The sequence below is a fragment of the Eleutherodactylus coqui genome, chromosome 3 (genome assembly GCF_035609145.1).
Source record: "Eleutherodactylus coqui strain aEleCoq1 chromosome 3, aEleCoq1.hap1, whole genome shotgun sequence".
Taxonomy (NCBI): domain Eukaryota; kingdom Metazoa; phylum Chordata; class Amphibia; order Anura; family Eleutherodactylidae; genus Eleutherodactylus; species Eleutherodactylus coqui.
In genome coordinates, this window is record NC_089839.1 from 116,378,792 (window position 1) to 116,399,121 (window position 20,330).

A 20,330-nucleotide genomic window follows, 5' to 3' on the forward strand; every position below is an offset into this window, starting at 1 on the left:
ACAAAGGGTATGAACACTTAAAAGATGAATCCCATGCTACACACTTTACTCTAGTTGACTTTCTGAACTCTGAAACATGCACAATGTCAAATGTGATGTAGGAGCAAAGCATCTAACTAATAAATCAGCAGCTACTGTACTCTCAACATTTGTCTTCTATGCATTGTCTACATTATGTAATGCAATTGTCCAGTTCCCTGACCAGGCAGTTATTACCCCACCACCACCATATTAAAGTTTGAGGAGACTTAAAAATGCTCACCTAGCCTTGGCTTTCTATAAGGTTCCTCTCCCAGCTTGTTGCTTCAAAATGAAGCGAATAGGGAGACATCAGGGAATTTAATTAAAAATATGTGAGCCAGACCCTTTTATTATATTCAATACAGAGCTCCATAATGCTGCAGGACTTAAAGGTGAACAGGCAGATGAAGGTGCCTGTTCGGCACTGAAAAGCGTTGCTCCCTAAGGGCATCAGTAAGTATTCCGCACCCGTGACCCTTTAACCAGCTCACTAGTTGTTCTTTCTGGGACTACTTTTGAAAAGGTACTATTGCATACAGGGAACACCCCACAAGACCTGCTGTTTTAGAGATGCTCTGACACAGTTGTCTAGCCACCACAATTTGGCAATTATCAAAGTTGTTCAGGTGCATACATTTGCAAATTTTTCTTATTACCAACACATCAACTTCAACAACTGCCAAATTACTTGTTGTCTAATATATGCCATCCTTTGACAGTTGCCATAGTCAGGAGATAATCAATATTATTCACTTCAACTGTCAGTGGTTTTAATGTTATGGCTAATCAATGTCAACTTCAATGCAAGTATAAGGGCTCCCACCCACTGGTGATTTTTTTTCCTTTGCGTTTTGCGTTTTTTCTCAAGAGCAATTAGCTTTGAAGGTACTCCTGTCCACTGGCGTTTTTTTTTTCAGTCCGTTGCAATTTTTAAAATAGGAACTGTCAGTTGCATATGTGTCCTTATTTTTCTCTTAATGCACCCATGAATGTCAATGTAAATTAACGGAAAAAGCCGCAAAAATGCCGCGAAAAAGCCGCGAAAAACGCTGCGTTTTTCACGCACGAAAATCGCAAACGCCAGTGGGTGGGCGCCCTAAGGGTGCCTACCCACTAGCGTTTTTTTTACTGCGAAATTCGCAGCGTTTTTTTTTTTTCTGCAGGGGTCTTTGGGCTATGGGGCAAAGCTAAAATCGCGATCGCGCAAAATCGCGATATCGATTTTTACATTACAAGTCCCATAGACCCCCTGCAGAAAAAAAAAACCTGCGAATTTCGCTGTGAAAAAAAACGCTAGTGGGTAGGCACCCTAAAAGTAGAATGCAGACAGTGCACAAAAAAAGACGTATCACTAGGAAGCGCCGAATCACTCTCTGGATCTGTGGGTTTCCGACTACATCACTCTCACTGCAACAATCCTATCCTAGCAGAATGGTATGCAGACAATTATGTAAGTCGCTTATTTTTTATGTATTAACAGCAACACCGCTCTCTCCATTCATCTTTAATGGATTGACTTTCAAAGGGTCAAACTGGATAGTTGCTCAAAAACGCTAAACTTCTTATACAAGGCACTAAAAGAGTCATTCAAAGGCTTATCCAGAAAAACAGGTTGTTTTTTTTTCCAGAAAACTGCTTACTCTGGTGTAAAAACATAATTGAAGGTATACTCACCTCATCTGATCCCCTGCCGACTCCATTGTGAAGCTAACCAATCCCCTGCTGCCCTCTACTTCTGGCTGCACAATGATGTTACTACACCAGGGACATGTTATCACCGAAGCCAATTGTCGTCTCACTTTGGCCATTAATTAAACGCAGTGGTCACATGATCCATTGTTGGAACATCACTGTTGCAGTGGAGGATCAGGCACTGTCAGAACTAGAGCGTCAGTGAATCAGATGAAGCAAGTATAACTTCTTTTATGTTTTTCCACCACAGTAAGCACCTTCCCAAAAAAGTAGTTTGCCTGGATAACCCATTTAAATAAGTTTTTGGCAACTTTTGAGTCCTATAAGCTATTCTCCAACCAGTTTAAAATAGTTTATGCAATATAATTCCCAGCAGGGAAAGCTTTTGTATAAGGAAAGATGATAAATACTCTTACCACTAATTGGATTTTCCAGTAACCTGCACAACAGCACTACTAGGAGGATATGCCCATGCCAAAACAACATGGAAGCATTTAACTAAGCCCCTCCAAATATCTTCTCCAGCTAGTTTCTTAGTGCACTTAAGAACCTGAAAAGATAAGCAAACAGGCCAACCAAAAAAAAAAACAACCAACTTTGGGTAGATAAAAAAAACCTCCATGCTGTTGTGGAAGTTGCTGGCAAAATCATATTAATGGTAAGCATAATCATCATCTTTTTCCTACACCTTAACGACAGCAGCACCAAGAGAAGTAATACCGGAATTAAACTTAGGGCGGGGGTGCCGCTGATAAAAATTTGTGGCCAAAGGACAAGTGTTGGCTTGAGTCTAACTTATAATGAGTTTAACTTGTAATGCTTTCAAAACAGTTTTGACTGGGCCAGGTTGCAGCCTTGCAAATCTGTTCCAAAAATGCTGATGCACACTCAGCCCCAGACACAGAGACAGTTCTCAATGAGGAAGCCCTAACTAAAGGCAGAGGAGATTTGTGCATGAGCTGGTAACATTTTGTAATATTCAACCTGATACATCTAGGGGTGGTGATCTTACTAGCCCTAACAACCATTATTTGTTCTCTGAAACTGTATTAAAGCTGGTCATGCTTCCTAAAAGACTTTGTCTTATCCAGATAGAATAGGACACATCTGACATCTAAAGAATGAAATTCTCTTTCCTGACTTTTAGCATCAGTATAGTAGACATGGAGAACATCCTCTTGTTGGCAATGAGAGAGGGATGAAGAAAGAGGGATGAAGTTTATGAATTACCTTATCATCTAGGATGGACAGATATGGTGGGTTAGAAAAAAAGGCCTAGATTTCCACCAACCTCCTGGTTGTGGTGATGGCTACAGGAAGGCCACTTTGAATGCCAAGAAGTGTAAAGAGGCATCCTGCGGGGGCTTAGACAAGGCTTTCATAAGGGCAGGCAAAATTCTTTCAAATTAAGGTCCCAGGGAGGGATTAGATAATGAGTCCGGGGATAAATCTTAGCTGAAACAAGCTGAACCTCTGCACCCAGGGATAGGAAAATATGGTCACTACCTGCACCTTTTTCCAAACCCGTCTGACGACAATTCAAAATAGTAATTACTATTTACTAACTAAAAGATTCCTGAAGTATCCTATTACTTGGAAAGGTAAGAAAGTCTTTTCAAATAAGGCCATATATTTCACATGTAACAGATTTCATGCTCAAAAATGTAGAGATCACTGGCTGTGACAGACCCCAGGATTTTAAAATAAGCTCCCCAGCCTCCACGTAGTGTGATGAAGATACTAGCTTTCTAGATGTAGGACAGGTCTCTGCTGAACTAGGTCCTCACTGATAAGCAGTTTTCAGTATTCGTCCTTAGATATCCATAACAGAAGGAGAAACAAGACTCACTTGGGCCAAAGATGGGTTTTGAAGCATTTCTGCCTTTGGCTTTCATTGGGACCTTTGAAATCAGGGAGAATTTGGAAAATATATAGAAGGAATCTAGAAGCTCTGGTTTGTCTTGGTGAAACATAATACAATTTCTCTACCTGTGCATTCTGTCTTCCGGCAAGCAGACCAACTATTGGGACTCCCCAAAATCTTTGTTAACTGTAGGAAAAGTCGGCATTGAGGGACCATTCCCCTTTAAGAAATTTCTGCAGAGAAAAATCAGCTAACATATTTTAGATCCTCTTGAGATGAATTGTTGAAATTAACAGAACATGATCCTTAACCCAAGGCAACATTATTTTTCCGCTAAGATGCAAAGATGGTGGTTTATGGAACCTTCTGTTTATTGAGGTAAGTCGCCATAATGAAGCTGTCTGACAGGATCTTAAGCTTTACATTTCTGTTTCCATGCTTCCCAGATAGCCATAGCTCTTTGTAATTTGATGCGTCCCCTACAAGAGCTGGCTGTCATAAACCCGGAAATATTTTTCTTGGCAAGTGAGCCCTCCCAACCTACTGGTATCTGTACTGATGACTACTAAATCAAGACCGGACCAGGGCACCCCTTAGAGCGGATTTTCCCTTCTCGCCCACCACTGAAGAGAATTTGTTCTATTTCTGATTTTCATATCTAAGGACTTGATTTATCTAAATTAGTGTCTATGTAAGGAGGGCCACGAAGATTACTTCTGTTTTTCACTTTGGTATCATGATATCAATCAGCTTTTTTCATTTTTACAACACAATGATACACATGCTATTTTGTAAAAACAGCACTGTATTTGGAATTACTACGTGTTGACACCTAATGTAAGGAAGCCAGGGTATGTATCAGCAAAGTATTTATGCAATTCTTAGTGAAACCAATTCACTCTAAGTCATTAAATGAAGCACACCCACGTGTATCAGTCACTGCATGAAACAGCATTTTACAACTACTGTTTCACTACACAGCCTATTACATAAACTAAAGCGAAATTACTATTCATTGCACAGTTGACATTAAATTTTACTTGATCAAGAAGCACAAAAAATAACAAAGAGGAAATTTCTTTATATTTATATTTACACTTGCCGTTACTTAAACCAGTCAATGAGTTTTTGATGCTTAAAAGGGTTGTCTTACTTGTTAAGAGTCCATTGACAATACGCTCATAATGAAGAGTTTAGGTGCTGGAATTGATTGGTTACATCGTCTCTGAATGATTCTACCCTTTGTCTTTTTTGGGAAGTGACTGTGTTTGGGCTGTCAGTCTATAGCCCTGATGAAAAAAAGGCTTTTTCCTCATAGGGGTTTTTACCTTCTTCCGAATCAACATTGCAGGACATTAGGCTGAACTCGATGGACTTATAGATGAGTAACACAAATGTCAAAAGTTGGCATCGCTCATAGAATCATAGAATGGTAGAGTTAGAAGGGCCCTCCAGAGTCATCAGGTCCAACCCCCTGCTCAATGCAGGATCACTAAATCAACCCCAACAGATGTCTGTCCAGCCTCTGAAGACTTCCATTGAAGGAGAACTCACCACCTCCCGTGACAACCTGTTCCACTCATTCATCAACTTCACTATCAGAAAGTTTTTTTAATATGTAATTCTAATATCTAATCTAATATCACCACTTATATATCTCCAACCAGTTGAAAAGGTAAGGTGGGACACATCTGTATATTTGTGTTTCAGCCAAATTATGACATTATATGCTTTTTGGGGGTTTTATACAAATGTATGCAGTCAATTATATGCTTAAATACAGGTCACTTGATAGTTAAAAATCCCCTAATATATGTAGAACTATTTAAATAATCTCTTACCTTTGATTTTGATGGGTTTGAGTAGAATCAGTAATTCTCTTTTATCTTGCCAACAGTTGCATACCTCATACAATTTCATAAATGTTCCATATTGTCAGTGTGAGATGACTATTAAGAAAAAAATATGAAATTCAGATTGAAATTTGAGTTATTAATTGACCATTCACGCAATAAATCTGGACAGAATAAATATAGACAGCTTTGTGACTCAGATAGCATTGTTGCTTAGCAGTGCTGTGATTTTGGGTTCAAATTTGACCATGGACAACATCTGCATAGAGTTTGTATGTTCTGCCCATGCTTGCATGTACTTCAGGTTCCTCCCGAAAACATATTAATAGGTGAATGAAGATTATAAAAAAGAAGCTCAAATGACCCCATTATAGTCAGTTGAGTTTGTCAGGCACTGTTCGTTTCCATCACGTGATGAATTCTGTTCCTATAATGGAACAAGAAAACAGAATGCTCAAATGCAGATGTGAAGATTTACAAGGGAGTGTTCTAATTATGAAAATAAACTCATTAAGGCCTTATTACATTATTAAAAATTGCAATATTTTTTCTTTAAAAAAAGGCAACCCGGTCGAGAACCCCCATCTAGCTCCTTTCCTCTACATTAAGAGGATGCCTGCTTGTCATTATTACAGGCCTGGGTATAAAAAGATCATTAGAAGGATCTCTATCCTAATCTTATATGTTTTTCAGACAGTGCCCTGCGACCTCCCCAAATGTTTCTTTACCCTGCTACAGAAAGCCCTGGTGAGATTTCTATGGAGGGGCGGGTCTCCCAGACCTCGAGTTGTACCACAGGGCAGCAATCGGAAACAGTATCCTAGATATAATTCATCATTCAAACAAAAAAGCATGGGTGACCTTGGAAACCGACCAGAATCATCTAAATTTGGGGGGCGCCTTCTGGGTCCCGGGCGGGGTAGATTGGAGAGGACAGGGGGCTTCACCCTTCGTCCTGAGCTCCGAAGCCTGGAACGGTATAGTACTAGGCAGACAAGTTGCGACGGTACCTGGTCCCTTGACGCCATTAACCGGAACCCCTCAAATTCCTAGCACAATGTTGATAACTGAATTATCTTTCCTACCAAACAGCCCCCTTCCATGAGCTTGAGAGGTCTGGGGCCCTGGGAGTATGCGCCCAATGGGCGACCTAGCTGGTGATCACAGATTGAAACCAGGAGCTTGGATGCAATATTTCCAGGTGAGGGACTACTTGGGGTCGCTCAGAACCCCTGGTTCGCTGAGAGCGGGTCTTACTCCCTTTGAGGAGCTCTGCGTCGCCCCCACTTCCCCGCCCCACGTGATATCTCTGCTGTACGGATTGTTGGTTAACGAGAGGATGAGGGGGGTTCGCCTGTCCTGGGAGACAAGATGGGAAGAGGCGCTCGGTGAACGATTCCCCGGAGAGCTCTGGAACAAGTCCTACATCCTAACCCATAAGATGTCCATATCAATTAAAGGGGCTGTCCCGCGCCGAAACGTTTTTTTTTTTTTTTTTCAACCCCCCCCCCCCCGGTCGGCGCGAGACAACCCCGATGCAGGGAGGTAAAGAAAGCTTACCGGAGCGCTTACCTTAATCCCCGCGCTCCGGTGACTTCAATACTTACCGCTGAAGATGGCCGCCGGGATCCTCTGTCTCCGTGGACCGCAGCTCTTCTGTGCGGTCCATTGCCGATTCCAGCCTCCTGATTGGCTGGAATCGGCCCGTGACGGGGCGGAGCTACACGGAGCCTGCATTCTGCACGAGCGGCTCCATAGAAGACTGCAGAAGACCCGGACTGCGCAAGCGCGGCTAATTTGGCCATCGGAGGGCGAAAATTAGTCGGCACCATGGAGACGAGGACGCCAGCAACGGAGCAGGTAAGTATAAAACTTTTTATAACTTCTGTATGGCTCATAATTAATGCACAATGTATATTACAAAGTGCATTATTATGGCCATACAGAAGTGTATAGACCCACTTGCTGCCGCGGGACAACCCCTTTAAGGCTCAGGAATGTGGGAGATGGCTGAGAGGTTCACCATTTTGTCTGTATTTTCTGTATTTTTGTCAGCTGTGAAGAATCTAAAATGCTATATTGTGTCTCTAATCTAAACCTCTGGGGGAAGGGAACATCACCCCCCCCCCCCCACAAGAGTTGAAGGAGCAGTGTATTGTGTCTAAAACCAGGTAAAACCAGTTTTGGCAGAAGACATCTCCAGGGATCGAGTTACAATTGCGTGGCAAAAGGAATGTCTTTGTGTAAAGGGACAGGAAATGGATGGCTGGAGGAAAACACAGGAAGTATTTCCTTTGGACAACAAGTCAAGAATGAACAGAGCATGCTAAAGGGAAACTCCTCCCGGGTGAATGATCTCATAGCTACCTCACAAATACCTCCCTATGAGAATGACCTATCAGCACACAACATTATGTAACTGTATCCTAAAATACCTAACTTCCTGATTTAAAACCTTATATAAACTTTTACCTGCCTAAATAAAGGGAGAAGCTTTTTGGGACACATGATGTAAGACGTGTGGGCTTTTGAAAAGGTCTCCAGGCCTATACATTATTCCTATCTAATATGGCCCCCACAGTATATCGAATAGCGAAAATTGTGCTAACAGGAACTTAACTATAAAATAGTTTTGCAATGGTACAGAACCCCGGACAAACTCCACAGAATGTTCCCCGAGGTACCAGATGAATGCTGGAGATGCTGGTACCTCTGGGAACCAATGTTAAATATCTGGTGAAGCTGTCCGCTAACTGCTTCTCTCTGGGGAGATATCGCCAGTGTAGCAGGGTGAGAGGTGAAGTGAGGGACGGAAGGTATATATCACGGAGGTTACTAGCATCTGTGATGTAGATCCGGTCCGTTCCTCACTTCGGTACGGAATTCAACCTCAGCAGGACAGGTGGTGGATACAAATTGGTGCAGCTGACCAGTTCAGGGAGAGATGGCCTGTGTGAGCAGCAGAGACTGAGAGTGAAAGCCCTGAGCTGGAGACACCGCACCACGCTGCAGGGAAGGTTTACTGAGACTTTGCCCTATTGAGATCTAAAAGACTTTTGTGTTTACTATTGCTAGACTGCTGATTTAAAAGGACCCTTCTTGAATTTTATGTTATCTGGAGAATGCCAGTACTTTATGTTCTGTTCATCAAGTCTGAATAAAGACAAGACGCTCAGCATTTGGTCGTGGCCTGGTGTGTTTTCCCCTGCACTGCTACATTAGGTTGTATGGTGCAGTATGTAGGTGCCCCCTGGTTTGGACTCCCGAGATCGCTCTCCTCTCTATATTACCAGGCTCTATCTCTTGGGCCAAAAAAGGTCTTCTGAGACACTTCATCATGGATATGCGCCACATCATTTCCCAACATTGGAGACAGAGGGGAGCGATCCCGAGGGCTGCCTGGGTGGAAGCTGTAGATTCCATCAAATATATGGAGGATCTCAGAAGCTCTGATCTTGAGCTGGACCTGGAGCCAGTCAACACCTACGCCATTTGGGTGGTCTGGATACATTTTAAGGGATCTCCGCCTCTCCCTAAATGGCTTTCGGACGGATCTTTGTAAAAGAAGCCAAAAAATTGTTGGACAACGTCTAGCTTTTTCTTATCATTTACTCACTTATCCTACTAACTGTAAACTTCATGCGAAGTCGAGGGACTGCCAGTCCCCCCCCCCTCTCCCTCCCCCCTCCACCTTCCCCTTTTCTTTCCTAGCCCTTCCTATCATTGTCTTCGTTTGTTTATGTTTCTATGTTATGTTTTAGTCTATTTCCACTCCACTTTTTGGGGTATGATTGAAGTTTATTTAACAGTTTTTCAGTAGGATACAGTTAGAAGGGGAGATCCCCTCTGTTGTCTGGGAGCTGCTGGAAGGACGGTTACTTCCTGGTGAAGTCCCAGGGAACTAGAGGCCTACTGGAGTTTAAATTTTATGGCTACATTGTTTGTTCAATAGTTCTCGATACCGGTTGGTTTTAGGTTTGTCATAAACATGAGGAGAAGAGCACATAATCCCAGGGACGATGTTTATATCTTTTATCAACCTGTGTCCTCTGTAACACAAGTATATTGATGCCCCTCCTATATAATTTTGTAACGTTGAACTGAAAAAATTAATAAACATATTTTGAAAGAAGGTTCTCTATACTGTCTATTCATATATCTGTACAGTGTAATTAGAATGACCCTAAGGCTACCTACACACGATTGAGTGCGATCTAGAGCCAAGAAACTTGGCCAGATAGCACGCTCACCAATGTGCGTTTTTGCCGATGCAAGGTATTTTTCTAATAAAAAAACACCTACCATTACTTTCGTGAAGCAGCGATCCTCCAGCGCAGCTTTTAGGTGTGTTAGAGGATCGGCAAGGGTAATTCAAAAACCATTTGAGCCATTGTAAAACATATACAGCAGTACAAACCAATCCCCACCAATTAAAAAAAGAGAATGATAATGGGTCACATTTAAGGTGGAAATAAACCTGAAATGATTAATCTTTGTCAGATATTTTTAACATGACAAAAAACATGGCATTTTAACATGGGTGTGTACACTTTTTATATCCACTGTGTATTAGGAATATGCCATTTTTTGTTTAGATGGGAAACCCCCTTTTTCACTTTTCTAAACACTTTGGTTTAAATCTGCATAGGACAATTATGCATAATTATTGAGTTTACCGTTTTCTCAAGAGTGTATTCCCATACTGCAGTTGAGGTGCAGTTAAAACTGTGTTTTTGCCATCATTTTTGCTGCAGATTTAACTGCACGTCAATGGCTCTGTGTGAATACAACACTATTGAGTTTCAGGTATTTTATGTCTTTTTTGCATTTCATATTAATACCTGCTTGTAGCTTAGCTATTTGCAGCTGTGTCGTAGGCTTTGATCCACCTTACAATGACCCAGACCAAACTTGTTCTAAACCACTACGGCCAAGGTCGCTTCGAGTAATTTATGAAAAGCACAGCCTCATTAAAGCAGTAAAGATGAAATGCCCAGGGAAGTGTACACTTTGTATTTAAAATGATATATGCAGTTGGAAGAAGGAATCACATTTAATACTCCTGGCTTCAGAGGAAAATCAGTTTCCAAGTGCTGAAGATCACAGCCAGATGAGTTAAATGATCTGCACGGGAAAATTGCGGCCAACTTGTCTCAGCCACACAATCTACTTTTCCCAAAACAGGGTGAGGTCTATCCATAATAAAAAGATTTTGCACACAATTGTTCATCTTTCAGTAGATTGTGGATATCAACAAAGTTTACAAAGACTTATATTTACAATCGATACCTGAAAACTGAAGATTGCATTCAACAATTATAAAACACTGTTTTGGAATGGAGAGTCAGGCGCAAATAAAGGCCCATTTACACGCACAGATGATTGCTAAAAATTTGTTCAAAAGATAGGGAGATTGACAGTTTTAGTAATTGTTTTGCATAAGCTGCTAATGGGCACTAATGCCCATTAGCAGCTTACTACCTTCATTTGCATGTAAATGAGCCTCCAGAATCTGTATGCAGATAACAGCAGGTGGTCTGTTCTCTGCATATAGTTCCTTTATTCTGCCAGGGGGCTGCAAGCTGAATACAATGTAATCAGTGCTTCCTGGGAGAAAACAGCATGCGATCCCTGCTATCAGCACTCTGGCTGAATTATGGATTTTATGCTCACCTAAAAATCGTCTGGCTGAAAAGTAAAGGTGTTAGCATTTACACACAACAATTAACGCTTAAAAGACATTGTTTGCGTGAATTTTGAGTAATAATCATTGCGTGTAAATGGGCCTTAAGGCATTTTCTGATTTGAAAGATTAAGTGCTCATTCACACGAGTGTATTTGGTGTGATAGACATGATGATTGCTATTATAAAATGTCTATCGATTAATATAACCCAAATGTATTTTGTTGTTGTAATGACTTTTAGCTCAAGAGTTTAAAGGACACACACACAATCTAATCATGGTATTTGCTAGCCAATGGATGGGTGATGTATTTGCTCTAAGTACATAGAAGTTGCTCAACCAGTTTCTAAGAGTTAAAGGGCCATAGTGTTATGTGTAGATTCTGTGTCCAATACTGAGTGTTTACCTAGGCCCCCTTCCACTCTCATCCTGAAGCTAGGTAAACAATGATTCATCACTACAAGGAGATGACTTCAGCTAGGACAAAAGTCCATGCTGCCTCAACACTTGGAAGGGGGTGGGCAGAGAGGTGGGGGATTCTATATGATCCAACAAATGAGAATCTTATATGTTACTGATGTAATCTGTTGCACGCCCATTGAAGGGCGGTTGTCATGTGTTATAATAAAAAGCCTGAGCCTCTACACAGGGTAGAGACTCTCCCGGTTTTAGACAAGCATTTGTGTCTGATTCTGGTCGACGATGTGTGCACACAATATATAATTAGGAAAACGACAAAATACCCCAAAAACCTGCTGGAGAAAATCATAATCCAGATCAGTGGCGTCCCTGGGTGGGCGAGTGGATCTGTGAGGTCACAGCCTGGAACGTACAGAGATCGGCAGATGGCACGCAGAACTCAGGGGCCCGAAAATCTACAGAACACGGTAAGATTGCTTTATGTAAATCTACCGATGTGAGCTGGGTTCTGACTGCTTTTCTGCCTGTTCCTGATCCAGACTGGACCTTCACTGAAAGACAGGTAATAACTCTAGTTCTGTCCACTCGGAAAACCACCACGTTACCTGTCTAGGGGTATTTTGTACGCTGTGTATGCTGTTGTGTCTAAGACGGTTAAAAATTGTTTATGCAAGACCAAGAGATAAATTCTGTGAGGGTTAATGTGTCAGAAGGGCGGACTCGGCTGTTTAAGTCTGAGGGAACACGCCAGTGACACGTGCTCCTAGGTAAAACTAGTGTGAGGTTAGGAAGATTTATGATACGTATATTTACCTTTTATGATTGAGCGTGTTATGTTCTCATATGTGAAAAGGTATATATGCGGGGAATATAGCCGTGGTGTGACGGCTGATTTCTCCAGAATATTATTGAGGTTTTGGTCATTGAAAATAATCGTCAGTCTCTGTGTATAGCTAACTGTCCTGTCTAGATCGTGTACAAGGAGTGCTCTTGGGGATTACTAGTATACGGTGGGCTGTTATAAAGGTAGATGAGATATATATATACCCTGAGCCATTGTGGGTATTCTCCAGTAATCCCGTCTGTCTGGTACTATAGAAAGAATGTGCAGTGTTTATTGTTGGGGGGAGGGCTGCTGATAAGAGTGAACTGAAAGCTTTTTCCAATTAACCCTTTCTGTTTACTTTGTCGTTCCCTGTGTTTTGTAGAATTAATGTGCATTATAATTCTGAGTGGGAAAGAGGTTATATGGGAAGGATTTGAAGAAAGCAGATTTTACAAGAGAAACAGTACTGTGTGCAGAAACTTCGAATAGGCTAGAATAAGCAGGTAGCATAGAGTTGAGCAAAGTGAGCAAGGACAAAGGTCATAGAGCTTGTGATTTGGTTACTGAACAATGGGAAAGGACCAGGAAAAGTTGCAGAAAGAAATGCCAGGTTATAGACAGATAAGATAGACTGTAGAAAGTTTACAGAAGATGAGCAGGAAGCCTAGCAGAAAGAAAGGTGTTTTTAGATTGCTAGGAGGAGGTATAACGTAGTTGAGAGATTGAAGAGGGGAAAGCATGTAGGGGGGTATGTGTATTGCTAATGAACAATGTAATGTCTTTGTGTTGACTACAGCCCCTCCCTGTAATGGCGGCCGTGCTTGCAATGTTTACAATCCAACATAGTGTGACTCTGCAGTAAATGTAGTGAGGCCTGCCCCCACCCTGAAGTTACTTCCCCCCATGTGCTCACTTTCAGGGTGTGTGATGTTACTTCCGGTCCCTCCCCATCCGGGACAGGACCTGGCCCCGCCCCTCCAGCGGCCATCTTGCCTCACCTGGAAGTGCTGCTGCCCCTGGCCCCGCCCGGTCCTCCAGCGGCCATTTTGCCTCACCTGGGAGATTTGTAGCCCCGCCCCTTTCTGCCTCTGGCGGCCATTTTGCTGCATTTGGGAGGCCTATATTTCCCAATGCCACTGTATCCAGTGCTAACATCATGATTGTCTGAAGTAAGGTTTTGTTTGACCAGACTTTGTTACGCTCCAAGATGTGGCCACTTTGGATGTGTGATAAGTTCAGGGAAACAAACCTTTGTGGAGATGCAGCTTGGGACATAGTAGATGACTAAGCTGGTTTATAGTGCATGGAAGATTGGAGTTGATGCATGGGGGGCAGAGACCAGGAATACATGACAGGGGACGCTCTCTCATGTTCCCAGGGGCTCTGTTTTCCCACTGCCCGCTTCTCCAATGGATACTCAGACCGATGATGTTATGGAAGGCTCCTACAGATGGAATAATTTCACTATAGTCACCCAGCAAACTTTTTCATGCAATTTGGTGAAGTAATTTTACTTTTTATGTGAAGAAAGAGGGACTGAATTGCCCAGAGTAGGATGTTAATTCATCCGTATTCTTTAGTTTTTCTTTAAGCCTTTTGTATATTCTAGTGTCAGTCTACACTGAAGCTATAATTATATTCCGACAGGAGAGTAAAAGCTAAACGCTGGCCATACCCTGAAATACTATTACACTGGGTGACGTAAAATTTGAATTGTGTGGCGCCCCCTTGTGTTAAAAAATACTAACTGCGACCTGAAAGGAAAAAAGAAAAAAAAACATTTTTTTTGTAAGGAGATTTTTGCTCAGACTTCGCTGCATACAATGTCACCTTGACCTACAAAGTGCTTGTTTTTGTGCCTCTTGGTTTACTAGTTTGAACGCAATGACTCTTTTTCCATTGAGTATTCCGCTTCAAAAGGGGGGAGGCATAGGTGATCTGGGCCATAGATGATCTAGGTGTTGTAGATCAGCTATTGGGTTTGAAAAAAAAAAATATATAAATGGAATAAGATAACAAGATTCCGAGCCATGTGAAATAGAACATCAGCACGATTATTTAGTACTAATTCAGTAAGAAACTGCAGGTATGCAAACAGTTATCAGAACCTCTGTTGATAATGCATATGTTGAGCTTTTTGCAGATGGTACCAGGGTGAGGATTGATGACTCCACATCGGATATGCAGTGGTCACACAACAAGATGTCCTAGAAGCAGAAGCTCTGCCTCCGCATGTCACAGTACAAGAAGCGGAATTGGAGGCCCTCACTGAGGCGTGTAGAGTGGCGAGAGGTAAGACCGGCAACCCTTTACACTGACTCCTGGTATGCATTTGGCACAGCTCATGATTACGGCCCAATATGGAAGGCCAGACAGTTTTTTTACCTTAGCAGGACAACCAATTGAGAATGGTGCAGCGGTACAGAGTCGCATGGAGGCCCTGCTTCTACCTGACAAAGTTGAGAGTTCGCACCGAGTCCTACACTGGAGAGGCGAGAGACGACACCCTCGCTGACAGCATAGCAAAGGCAGCGGCCCTCAAGCCGTGGAAGAAAGAAGAAAGATACTGACAGCATGAGTCAGTGGTAAAAAACTTTGGACATTGATAAAAATTTGGACTTTGATATGCTAAAAGACTTTTACAGTTACAAGCCAGCAAGGAAGAAAAGAATAAATGGACTAATATGGGAGCAGCAGAAACAGGACAGCGTGTGGTGAACGGTCAACAGCACTTGCCCACCACAGTTCCTGTATCCCATGATGGCCCAGCTGATGGACGGAAAGACCCACCTAGTAAAGCAGTAATGACGACGACGCTTGAAAGAGGTTGGGCGACTTCTAGGTTCTCTGTAGCTGCTGCATCATTTGTCCGGTTTAGCATGATCTATGCCATAGGTGAGTCAGGGCAGAAGTAAATTTGCCACATCACACTTGCCAGGACCACTCTACCCATTTCAGGGATTGCAAATTGACTACGTTCAGCTCCCACTTGTTGGGAAGTATGACTACGTGCTTGTTGTTGTTGATGTCTTTGCAGGTTGGAGGCCGACCCTGTTACCAAGGTAAACAAGTAGGTAACCGCAAAGAAGCTCATGAATGAGGTAAACTATGAATATGAGGTACCAGAAGTGATTCAGAGTCAGACAGAGGTATAAACTTCGCAGGTGAATGTAACATGTCATGTCTGCTCTGGGTGTATCCCAGGCCTTTTACATACTGTACCACCTTTAGTGTAGTGGAAAGGTGGAGAGACGTAGTGGCACGCTAAAAAGTAAGATACTTAAAAATGACGCCACTTTGGAAAGACTGTCATCCAATAGCCGTATACAGTGTTAGATATGAACCCAGGGGGGAATATACATTATCTCCCTATGAGATTGTTTGGGCTAGCCCCAAGGCTAGGTCGTTACTATCCTCAGTAGTTACAATTACAATCTGATGTGTTGACTAAGTATGTGATTTCCGTTGTTAAAGAACTAACCAAAGCCTATGCACAGGTGTTCTCTTCCAGACTCAGAGGCAGACACTGGGACACATATCTTGCAGCCTGGGGATTGGGTGTGCGTCAAGAAGTTCCTCAGGAAGCACCCTCTTGAGCCCCGATTTGATGGCCCCTACCAGGTGCTTCTGACTACTGCCACAGCTGTGAAACTAGCCGAAAGACTTACATGGATCCATGCTTTATACTGTAAGAAAGCTTCAGATCCAGGAGACCAATCTTAGTTGTGCCAAAGACGTTACTCTGGTTAGGGCTAGTGAGAGAGGAGGGTGGCAACTGGAATCCTTAGTCGGAAGAATATGGGGGTATGGTTACCTTCTAGTATAACTCGTCCAATGCTCAAGTAGCCGCATATTCCTTTGACTATTGTACTGTGGTCCCGTGTCTAGGCGCAAGATCCCACCGCAGGCCAGATTTAGCTCAGTCCAGCTGGTTATATGACTCATATACCCGGGGAATACAATATGTTCGTGCCACTGATAACGTCTGGGGAGAAGACTGCCGTTATTGGGGATTAGTGGGATGGAACGCAGGAACAGACTAGTCCTATAAACCGCGAAGTGCCTTAAATAAGAAAAATAAGAGCGGGAAATCCCTAATTAGTCGTATAACCCTCCTTGAGAATAATAAGGACAGCAGGTATTGGAAGGCTGAACTTAGTATGCTGCTTGGTTTTAATGCGGTTGTTACACTAACCATGGGAGATCCAAGCCCGGGGGACGGGGAGACTTATAGTCTGGGGACATACCGGTACGGGAGGACAGATCCCTTAGGGAAGTTTAAAATAAGGGGTATGGTAGATGCATCCGAATGGAAGCCTTCACTTAGTCCCGTGCCCATAATTAACCCCCTCCGCCGTAAGATAAAGACCTTGACGAACATGATGATCATAGCCGACCCTACTTTTTGAGGACACCTTGACAGTAGCGACTGGCTACTCTGACCAGAATCTCTGGTTGGAGTTGATGAGGTACAATGCTAACAGGAGCACCAAGTCTAACTGTTGCGTGTGCGGTAGTGCCCGACTACACTCGGGGATGGTCCCCCTAAATCTCCTTGTAGATGCTGAAGAGTGGTTTATTAGTCTCTTCACGAACATTTCCGCTAATTACACTGTCCGTGAGAAATGGAAGAAGGAATACTCTATAACTACTTAAGTGTTTTGCACCGGAGAGAGTATTACTGACTACCCTGGAAACTACACCTGCCAGGCAAATAGGCAGGGTGGAGGGAGATTTTTGGGGAACTCGCCAACGGGTATTGCTCCTCCTACAGTATGATAGGAGGGGAATAGATGCAGAATCAGGTCCAGTCCTTAGGAGACGTTTACTGGCTTTGTGGAGACATGAGGTAGAGGACCCGCCTGGAGGGTAATTGGACAGGGGAGTGTGCCTTAGTAAAGCCCTTATGCTCCTCCACATCCTGTCAGACACTAACGTTTCCCTTGTTTGAAAAAGATGAAGAGCCAGTTCCGATAATGCCAACCACATACGCTACCAAAGAAAAGGAGAAATGTACTAGTACTGTGCCTGCCCCGATCTCCTAAGATGGATTGTCAGTGGAATTCCCATTTGCCAAGGGATAGTGCAGAAGACCTTAGGTTCCGGCGAGGGCACACCCTGTGGGGTGTTAACTTGTACAGATAGAGGGTATGGATGCCCGGAAATGAGCCCAGGGAATCCATGGCCTCCCTCTGAGGTAAGGTAGGGATCCCCCCCCTCCTAGGAGTAGGGACTTACGGGCAGTGGGAAAACCCTGACGCAAGGGTGAGGCGACTTGGACGTGTTCACCATTAGGACTATCTCCAGGAGGGACATTGGTGTGGGTGAAGATTAGGGAGTCCCACGCCGTGCGTACCTGTTCACGCTACTAGTATTGTAACATTATGCTAGAGCGAGAAGAGAGACCCCTGGTGGTAGTTTTGATCTACACGTGTACATTGACGTCATAGGATAGCCAAGGGGGGTACCTGACGAGTTTTAAAAATTAGAGACCAAGTTAAAACTAGATTCGAGTCCATTTTCCTGATCATTATGGTAAATAAACGTTGACTGGATTAATTATGTTTATTATAATTAGCAGCGGTTTATAAATTATACTAGAGACGCCTTATAGGGACTAGTCGACCAATAGGACCTACCTCGACTATGACTTTTTTTTAAAAATAGAATGGCCTTAGAGACGACTTTAGCTAAAAAGGGAAGTGTCTGAAAGATGATAGGGGAGACTTGTCATACCTACATCCTAGACGACACGTGACCCGCGGGTAAAGACGCAGTTGTCATTAAGAAGCTGACCGCACTAACTAAAAAGAGCTAACTTTTGGGACCAGCACTCGCCATGGATGAGCGGGTGGTAAAGGATCCTGGCACAGACGGGCGTCGCTGTTGTATGTGAACTGATGGTTACCTTTTCTGTTCTAGTCTGCTGTGTTATCCCCTGTGTCAGAGAGACCTGTGAAACTGATGCTGGAAAAGCCGCTCCCACCATGAGTTTGCTGGATGCATCCCCAGAAGGAGTGGACAAGTCCTACACCCCCTTGAAGACCCTAAAACGAACCTTCAACGCGCTCCAGTTATAGGCGCAGAAAACTGTGAAAATTAGATAGAGAATTAGAGGATAGACATTTTAAGGGGGGATTGTGATAGACATGATGATTGCTATTATAAAATGTCTATCGAGACTTCCGGTTCCGGCGCCATGGAGTAAGCAGTGAAGACACACAGCTCCGGCAACCCCGCTCCAGACCCGACCCAAACCACAGCTGCTGATCGCCCTTCAACCCCGAGAGCCTGAACGAAGCTCCGAGGAGGCATCACAGACCACCCGGAGAGGAAGGGTGACAGCGGCGCCAACCACACCAGCCTCTGCAAGCATACTGCCGGCCGGCCGGCCGCGCGGCAAACCCCCCCCCCCTCCCCCGCAGTAACCCCGGCACCTGCAACTTCGGAGCCTGCTTGGGCAAACCGCCGCTGAGGAGAGGAACCCCGGAGTCTCCCCGACACCGGCGGCGCTGAGGCCATAGCGCGAGCGGAGCTCCCGGGAACCAGGCACAAACACAAGAGGGAGATGGTAGGAGACACGTGTCCCCCTCCCCCCAGGCAAAATCGGCGGCGGCCATCGCGGCTTCTCCTTTAGAGGCAAGAGACTGTGCTAAAGCCTCATAGAGGACAGGGAGCTGGAAACTTGCCTTTCCTTGCGGACAACTTCATTAAATTAGTGGAGAACGGGTAGAGAGGACTGAAATCCCACACAAGCATACTGTCAGTCCCCCAGTGCACACCTGGAGTCATTGGTGCAGGGGACTTGATATATCCAAAATAAACCCCTGTCTCCCCTACACAACATTATACCCAGAGAGCGACTTTCCCCGCGTCCATGAGTAGGATGAGTTGTGCATAACGCCCACAGCCCTATCATCCGCGCAGCAGGATAAACTGTGCATAATGTCCGCAGCCCTATTAACCGAACAACAATAGACTGCGCATAACAGCCGGAGTCCTGCAACTCGAGCAACATTATATCCTGCGCATAACACCTGCAGCCCTGCATCTTGTGCAACAATAGACTGCGCATAACATCTGCAGCCCTGCATCTTGTGCAACAATAGACTGCGCATAACACCTGCAGCCCTGCATCTTGTGCAACAATAGACTGCGCATAACATCTGCAGCCCTGCATCTTGTGCAACAATAGACTGCGCATAACACCTGCAGCCCTGCATCTTGTGCAACAATAGACTGCGCATAACACCTGCAGCCCCGCATCTTGTGCAACAATAGACTGCGCATAACAGCCGGAGTCCTGCAACTCGAGCAACAGTATATCCTGCGTATAACACCTGCAGCCCTGCATCTTGTGCAACAATGGACTGCGCATGACACCTGCAGCCCCGCATCTCGTGCAACAATAGACTGTGCATAACAGCCGGAGTCCTGCAACTCGAGCAACATTATATCCTGCGCATAACATCTGCAGCCCCGCATCTTGTGCAACAATAGACTGCGCATAACACCTGCAGTCCTGCATCTCGTGCAACATCATATCCTGCGCATAACATCTGCAGCACTGCATCTCGAGCAACAATAGACTGCATAACACCTGCAACCCTGCATCTTGTGCAACAATAGACTGCACACGATATATGCAGTCCTGCATCTCGTGCAACATCATATCCTGCGCATAACATCTGCAGCCCTGCATCTCGAGCAACAATAGACTGCGCATAACACCTGCAACCCTGCATCTTGTGCAACAATAGACGGCGCATAACATCTGCAGCCCTGCATCTCGAGCAACAATAGACTGCGCATAACACCTGCAACCCTGCATCTTGTGCAACAATAGACTGCACATGATATATGCAGTCCTGCATCTCGTGCAACATCATATCCTGAGCATAACATCTGCAGCCCTGCATCTCGAGCAACAATAGACGGCGCATAACATCTGCAGCCCTGCATCTTGAGCA

The 20,330-nt window shown here is 44.1% G+C and overlaps 1 long non-coding RNA gene across 3 annotated transcripts in view; it reads right to left on the reverse strand.

Annotated features, from left to right (window-relative positions):
• The window catches only part of LOC136620915 (uncharacterized), a 756,434-nt gene that overhangs the window by 660,131 nt on the left and 75,973 nt on the right, over positions 1 to 20,330 (reverse strand). For all 3 annotated transcript variants that reach the window (XR_010791190.1, XR_010791189.1, XR_010791188.1), the window contains exon 2: positions 5,419 to 5,526. This is a non-coding gene — a long non-coding RNA (uncharacterized lncRNA). The remainder of the gene's footprint in view (positions 1 to 5,418; positions 5,527 to 20,330) is intronic.